This window comes from Gigantopelta aegis, unplaced genomic scaffold, assembly GCF_016097555.1.
Source record: "Gigantopelta aegis isolate Gae_Host unplaced genomic scaffold, Gae_host_genome ctg5767_pilon_pilon, whole genome shotgun sequence".
Classification (NCBI taxonomy): domain Eukaryota; kingdom Metazoa; phylum Mollusca; class Gastropoda; order Neomphalida; family Peltospiridae; genus Gigantopelta; species Gigantopelta aegis.
Genome location: NW_024534621.1, coordinates 6579 through 13431, shown reverse-complemented (window position 1 = coordinate 13431; position 6853 = coordinate 6579). Strand labels below are relative to the sequence as shown.

General features: G+C 34.4%; 1 pseudogene; it reads right to left on the bottom strand.

Moving 5' to 3' along the window:
• Positions 1-2752: 2752 nt before the first annotated feature.
• On the bottom strand, positions 2753-4765 carry LOC121366454 (annotated as a pseudogene).
• Between the last annotated feature and the right edge of the window lie 2088 nt (positions 4766-6853).

The following is a 6853-nucleotide window of genomic DNA, read 5'->3' as shown; positions in this document are numbered from 1 at the left end:
ATAACTACATAAAATTATTATAATGATAGACTTACTCATCTTGGTGACAACAACTGAGCTATTTGACAGAAACACTGGTGGCATTTATGCTCAATGTGGTTAAATCTTGCTAAAGTAGTGTAGTTTATAATAAGGTTGACTGTATATACTCAATAATATTTGTGCATTCTCCAAATTTTCCTTCTATAGTAGTACTAATAATGTAATAGTTGTAAGCCACTTAAAATGGCTTTATCAACATCAATACCAAAACTATTATAATACCGACAATTGTTTGACTTATTAAAGTTTATGCACTTGTCAGTCTTATAGGATAAAAATCTTGTTTGAATATTTTAGTTAAACAAGTGAATATTTAGGTATACTACATAAAATTATGTCATCAGCTTCTTGACTTTGTTATCCCTTTTAGTTACATTATGGGAAACTGTGTTGCAGTCCAGATACTACCCCTCTTTAAAGTAACCAAATTAATGACGAGCATCGACTGGTTCATAAAAGGAAGAATGTTGTACTGAAACAAATCTAATGTATGTTGATAATAAGACCAGAGGAAAAGGGGGAGTGGCCTTTTGAAATTTCTTCGGCGGTCATGGTTGTGAAGGCAATGTTTTTTCATTTGAAGCTGGAAGAAGGTGTGCCACTGGTGAAGGTTTATATGCTTTTACTTGTGTGCAAGCTAAGGATTTATTTGATTTAGTTACTCGCAATATAGACCAAGGTAATGTTCAACTTGATACAGACCCCGTGACTATACCTGAGTTACCCGAGTTTCCTTTAACTAGAGACCCTGGTGCTTCTGCCTCAAACTCCTATTATTCACCACCATAGCTCTCCTTCTCCACCTCTTCCATATCCTCGTCAGCCAAAGAAATTTCGAAAAAAGTTATGCTAAACTTTTATTGGATCAGAAAACCCAGTGATACAGCTATCTCTAAGATACAGGCAGAAGACCGTGTTCCTTACACTGAAGTATCATTTGAGAAAACAGAGGAATTAAGTCGTCAAAGAAAACGAGTGAAATCATTGCCTGATATGAAGCCTAGATCCCATCACAGAAAAGGAGCACGGGGGCTCATCAAGTGCTCGTGGTGAAAAGTCGATCACCATCTTGTAGCAGTACAAACAGCTCAATACTTGAAAACTCCAACGAAAAAAACAATCATTTTCAGAAATAATTCCTGAAAATAGTACTAGACGAAGTATTCGTACATCATCCTTGCAAAATGGGACAGACTCCCACACAAACCATCTACCACAACCTTAAATTGGGTGGAGAATTAAGTTGTATCACCCAATTTTAGTCCAGAATCAGTTCCTGAATCTGATATGCCAAATTATTCTAATTGAGGTTGGAACAGGTAACATCGTTTCAATTGTTTCTCCCAGCCTGATTATCATAACATACTCTTGGTCAGACAGTATCTCCTTCAGTGTTCTAGGACCAGTATCTGCAGATCAACCTAACTATCAAAATTATGTACCCGGACAAGGTGTGGTCACATCTACACCTGTGACTACACCTACTCAGAAGAAACAAACAGATTACTTCAATTTTACTCCAGGTGTAGATGTGCCTCCTACTACACCCTCTACAGCTCACCAACCAGATTATCTGAACATCAAAACCGGTCCTGATGTTGCCCAAAGCATCGAACCCACTTTGTCTTCACCACAGCAGCCTGATTATGCAACATAACACCTGGACCAGATGTTGTGGCATCAATATCTAAGGACACCTCCAATCATCAGCCAAATGGATTTAAATATTACTCCTGGTCCTAATGTGGCATCATCTTTATCACCAGACTCTATTGGGCCACCACACGTAGTCCACACTTTACTCATACAGATCCACAGTCTATTTCTGGTGTAGTCGTAACCATACTTTCATTACCACACATTAAAGGTGGTGGTGGTGATACCATGCAGACTTACATAGAGTTGGATATACCATCATCTGCATACATTCATTTAGATATTGGGCCACCTAATACATCTACTGTTACAGATGAGGAGTAGTGCTTCTGTTATTCCAGAAAGAGATTCTTTTACTGTTCCAGAAAGAGATTACGTTAAACTTAATTTTGAGGCTAGGTGGTCTAAAAAAATCCTTAGAGGAAAGGGAAGAGAGACATACATAAAAAGGAGAGGGAGAAGAAGAAGCCAAACAACATGATAAAGAAACTAAAAACCAGAAAAATCACATTCCAAGAAATAAAATTTACAAAGACATTATTTTTTGTATGATGCACATTTTGTATGTTTTTCTTTTAATAGTCACAGTGCTTTACAAATATTTCTTGAATCAAATACAGTTTATGTTGTTGTGTTGTTAATAGTTATCAATCTTTATTTCCAAGTTGGTTGTCTTTTAGATCTTTGGTGATCCGTTATTCTAGCATGGCTCCGCCCTTCTTTTACTCGAAAATGTGATTCTCCCTCACATGGATCAACTAATGCTAGTTCCTCATCATACCTTAAGTTATAAAATATGTCTTTGGCATAAGAAGACAATGATTAAATACCATTATTGTCTATGTTATATGGCTACAATTAATATCTCAGTAAAGTTGAACTTACAATGTGTCATACTTCCCTAAGCATTCAAGGTTGGGTGTTTTGGGCCAACGAACACTAAGTATGGCAACAGTTAGCTTGAACATACCTTACATACTTACTCTGGCATTCCAGTACTTGGCAATACAACATTCAATGTGTCATGAATAAGAGTTGCTTTCATTACGCGATGTCATTTGGAGTGGTATAAGCCAGTGAGGGGCGAAGCATTAACCTGTACAATATAAAGCATGCCTGTAATGATAATTTTTACCTCAATTAACCATGGTTTTAAGTTGGAATCAATGATAATATCATAACTAGAAATAAAAAAATAAAACAAAATTAAACATGATTATCTGTTAATTACCCATAAAGTTCAAAACAGTGTCGATCACTAGACATAACATTCTGAAAACAAATACACACTATCAATTTTATCACATGTAATGATCCATGACTTGTACTGCTTTTAAGGATGTACAATCAACCAATGAATATTATCAAATAGTTTCTCAGTCACCTGTGACATACCATACCACACTACCTACACTGACATTCAACAATCTAACCTCTTTACCATGAGTACATTCCAAATAAAGTTTGAGATTAGACAGAGGCCACTTTCCTCCATGTGTGTCATTATATTATCCTTAAACAAGCAACTACATACCATGAATCATTATTACTTGGCACAAAACCCCATGTTTCTGAATGGAAACATTTGTTAAATGTACAAACATGTTGTCCAATTCATTGACACTAGCGTTATACTTAACTGTACAAAATCGACAAAATCCTAATTGATACCTAAACAAGTAGAATCATAACAATAAAATTAATATTATCTTACATATACTTTAAGAGGTCTATAAGAAGTTACTAAAAACATACAGCCGAAGGTCAAATTTCTTCCCTCCAATAAGTAATGGATTATCAATAATATCGTGATATAACATAAACCTCTTTGGTATGAGGAACACTACAAATAACTCAAATATAACAATACATAAATAGCCCATAGCCTGTACTTTGTCGGTTTACTACCATCACGAGACCACTTCTTTAGCTGGGATAGTGTATTGATGAGAAATATACCAATACCTTGAGCTGAGACAATTGTCACTGGGGCATTGTAATATCTAGTAAACTTACCTTTCCAGGTGGTTTCATAATCCACGTAGAGTTAGGGTGTCGGCGAAACTCTTCAACGAACAAGTTATAATCCGCAGGTAACAAGAATGTGACTGGTATAAAATCTATACAGCAGACTAAATATATAATGCTGTATTGACAAAACTAACCTAAGTGAATATATCTGCCACTGTATCCCTTTCTGCTACTAAACTGCCATCTTTATCCAGATCTTTGCGATACCTCTTAATATTTTTAACCATACAATCCTTTCTAGTCAATTCATAATGAGTTGGAAAATGATTTTGATGATCCTGTAAGTTGGGGGATTTTATAAGAAGAGACCCAAACCTTCTAGCTTATTGACTCAATATCTATTTTAAAACAGATATCTGATACTAAACAGATAATAGTGTGTGTTAATAAAGGGGCGTGCCTTAGACACACTAGTATCACTCTACAGCTGAGGCCTAGCTAACATAAGACTACCAAACTACTAGTGGGTCAAAAGGACTTGTAACTATTTGCATCTCATCGGCTCTATTAACATTCCTGTAGAGGCCATGAAGGGCATGTCAAGAGTCTCCAGACCTTTCCCTCTGCCTATCCCCATGAAAAAGCAGTATGGAAAAGTCTGCTTGCCAGGACTACACCTATATCAATGTTTAACATGCACAGATAACAGTTATGTAAAATTATATATACATGATAAGTATAATAATAATTATGACCCAATTATGCTACAGTTCTTACTGATCATCTGCCAGTCTAATTCCACTGTCAATGCTAAATAGCATTCTTGCTGTATAAACTGAACACCTAAAGAACGTACAGTATACCTAAAGTACATTGATATAACAATGCATACCCATAAAAGTTCCAATCACCATCTGTGTATCATAATAAAGTGGTAAGTATCAAGAGTAAGTCTTGTACCTTCACTTGATCCCTTTTGTCCATCTCTTCTCTCGAAGTTTGAAACAAGTACAAATTTATCTAAATCACTAAGCCACTTCACACGAATTGAATTGGGAGAGCCTGCATATTGTTGGGTGGAGCTAATTAAACTCATTACTTGCACTTATCAATCTGTATGTATGTCAATCATTTAGTGTGTTCATTAAATACCAGTGCATATACATAAAATAATGGAATTTACCAAATACACTGCCAAAGAGCAAAGCAATTATTTAGTTAATTATTGTACACACCAAACACAAGTGTAGACACTAGTACGAGTACATAAGATAGTGAACATCACAAACTAGCAGATCACTAAACACACTACCCAAAGAGCAAAGTGTTATTATAATAAAGACTTGTACTAATAGCAGCAACAGAATCTGATTGAAAGACTTGTTCCACTTTAGCCCCAGTAAAAGGCTTTGCAGAATCTTCATTTATTTTGAAGTGCAAAGTTTGACTAGGTACTGGGTGACTATAAAGATGAGTAATTAATAATTTAAGAATTCCATAATATAACTACCTAATATTTGAAAAATGATGTCCAAGTTCTATTGATTTAGATAATACTGCTACCCATAAATGACCACTTTTTTTGTCTATACTAATATTATCTACAGAAAAAGGTACAGACAGAGACTGTACAAGATATTTACATGATTGAGTCAAAAAAATGAGTACCTCGACTTGTAAAAGAGAGTTATCTTCATTTCTAGTATATGCAATTATCTCTCCACCAAGTGTATTTGCAACATAAATATACCTTCAAAATAATAATTACTAAATTATTACTTAAGATAAATGGATAAACTCACTTGTTGTTTATTAGATTTATTGATCCATTAGGAGAACGTAGTCCTTTAGCAGCTTGCAGTACTGCCCCTGTCTTTCCATTGTAATAAAAAACTGACATAAGTGGAAGTCGTAACAAGATTTCCAGCTGCTGTAATGCATGATTAGTAAAATATTGCCATTGGGTCGCATAAAAATACAAACTCATCTTTCCAATGACAATCAAATTATTCATGTTATTAAAATGTCATGATGAATACTTCTCTCATGCTTTACTGACATAGTTTGTTTTTTCATCCGAAAGACTTCAACACTATCACCATTTCTCCAATGACATATTACATACAAGAGAATAATGCCATCCTCATCTTCCCAATAGCTAATGCCATGGGGATTAAAGTCGGGGTTATCTCTTAGATAATCATTCTCAAATTCTAGTGGTATTGGGCTATTTAATGAATTGACATGTCCAAGTAGTATAACATTCCTTGTGGTGGACCAGATTGAGCTTCATAGACAAAAAATCGTAGACCCCTAGGTCAAAAGTGATAGTGAATTGAAATAACATCATATCAATAGCAGATCTTACACTGCTGATGATGGCAGCATTGTCCTGGTAGTAAAATAATATCTTCTGACCCATTCACTACCAAAAAGGTAAAAAAACACAATAAATTGATGATATATTGGAAAAATTTCTTACTTTTGTGAACGTGACATTGTCCAGGATGTTGCTTGTACACACGACCAAAATAATTTAACTGAATTCTGATATCAGTATTTAAATTATTAATACTTATTATTAGAAACATTGAAGTATATATCTTTCAGTAGTGAATATTGCTATCATAATTATAATATGGCAGACATTACTTATATATCCTGAATTTATTTTATTTTAAAGGTTTACTGAATTCTGCTATTGTTTGGTAAGATAAAAGAAATGAAAACCAGTAAAAAAGTAGAAAAAGGTAAACAAGATATGCCCAATAGATAATGCAGAACTAAAAGCTAAAAAATGATAGGGTATGACATTAATAACATTGTGAGAGCAAGTTGGAAGGAGGAGCAATGAGGCAAAAATGTAAAAGAAAAGGATAAGAGAAAACTATAATGTCCACAGAATAGTTGCAATGCCATGAAGTGTTAAGAATGTTAAATAATAATTAGCTGGAGCTGAGTGTTTAATATTGTTAATTGTAATATGCAATAAAATTTGTGTGAAAAAGGAACAATTTTGATACAATAATTATAATTTGGTATTGAGAAATAAATTTGAACAAAAGCTTTCTAAATATCGTAGTAGCTAACATGCAGCAATGTGCATACTTCAAGGCAAAAAATAGTGGGAGGGAAAAGTTTAGGTCTACGATGATACCTTCTGAGGGGGTGGAGTCACTTAACA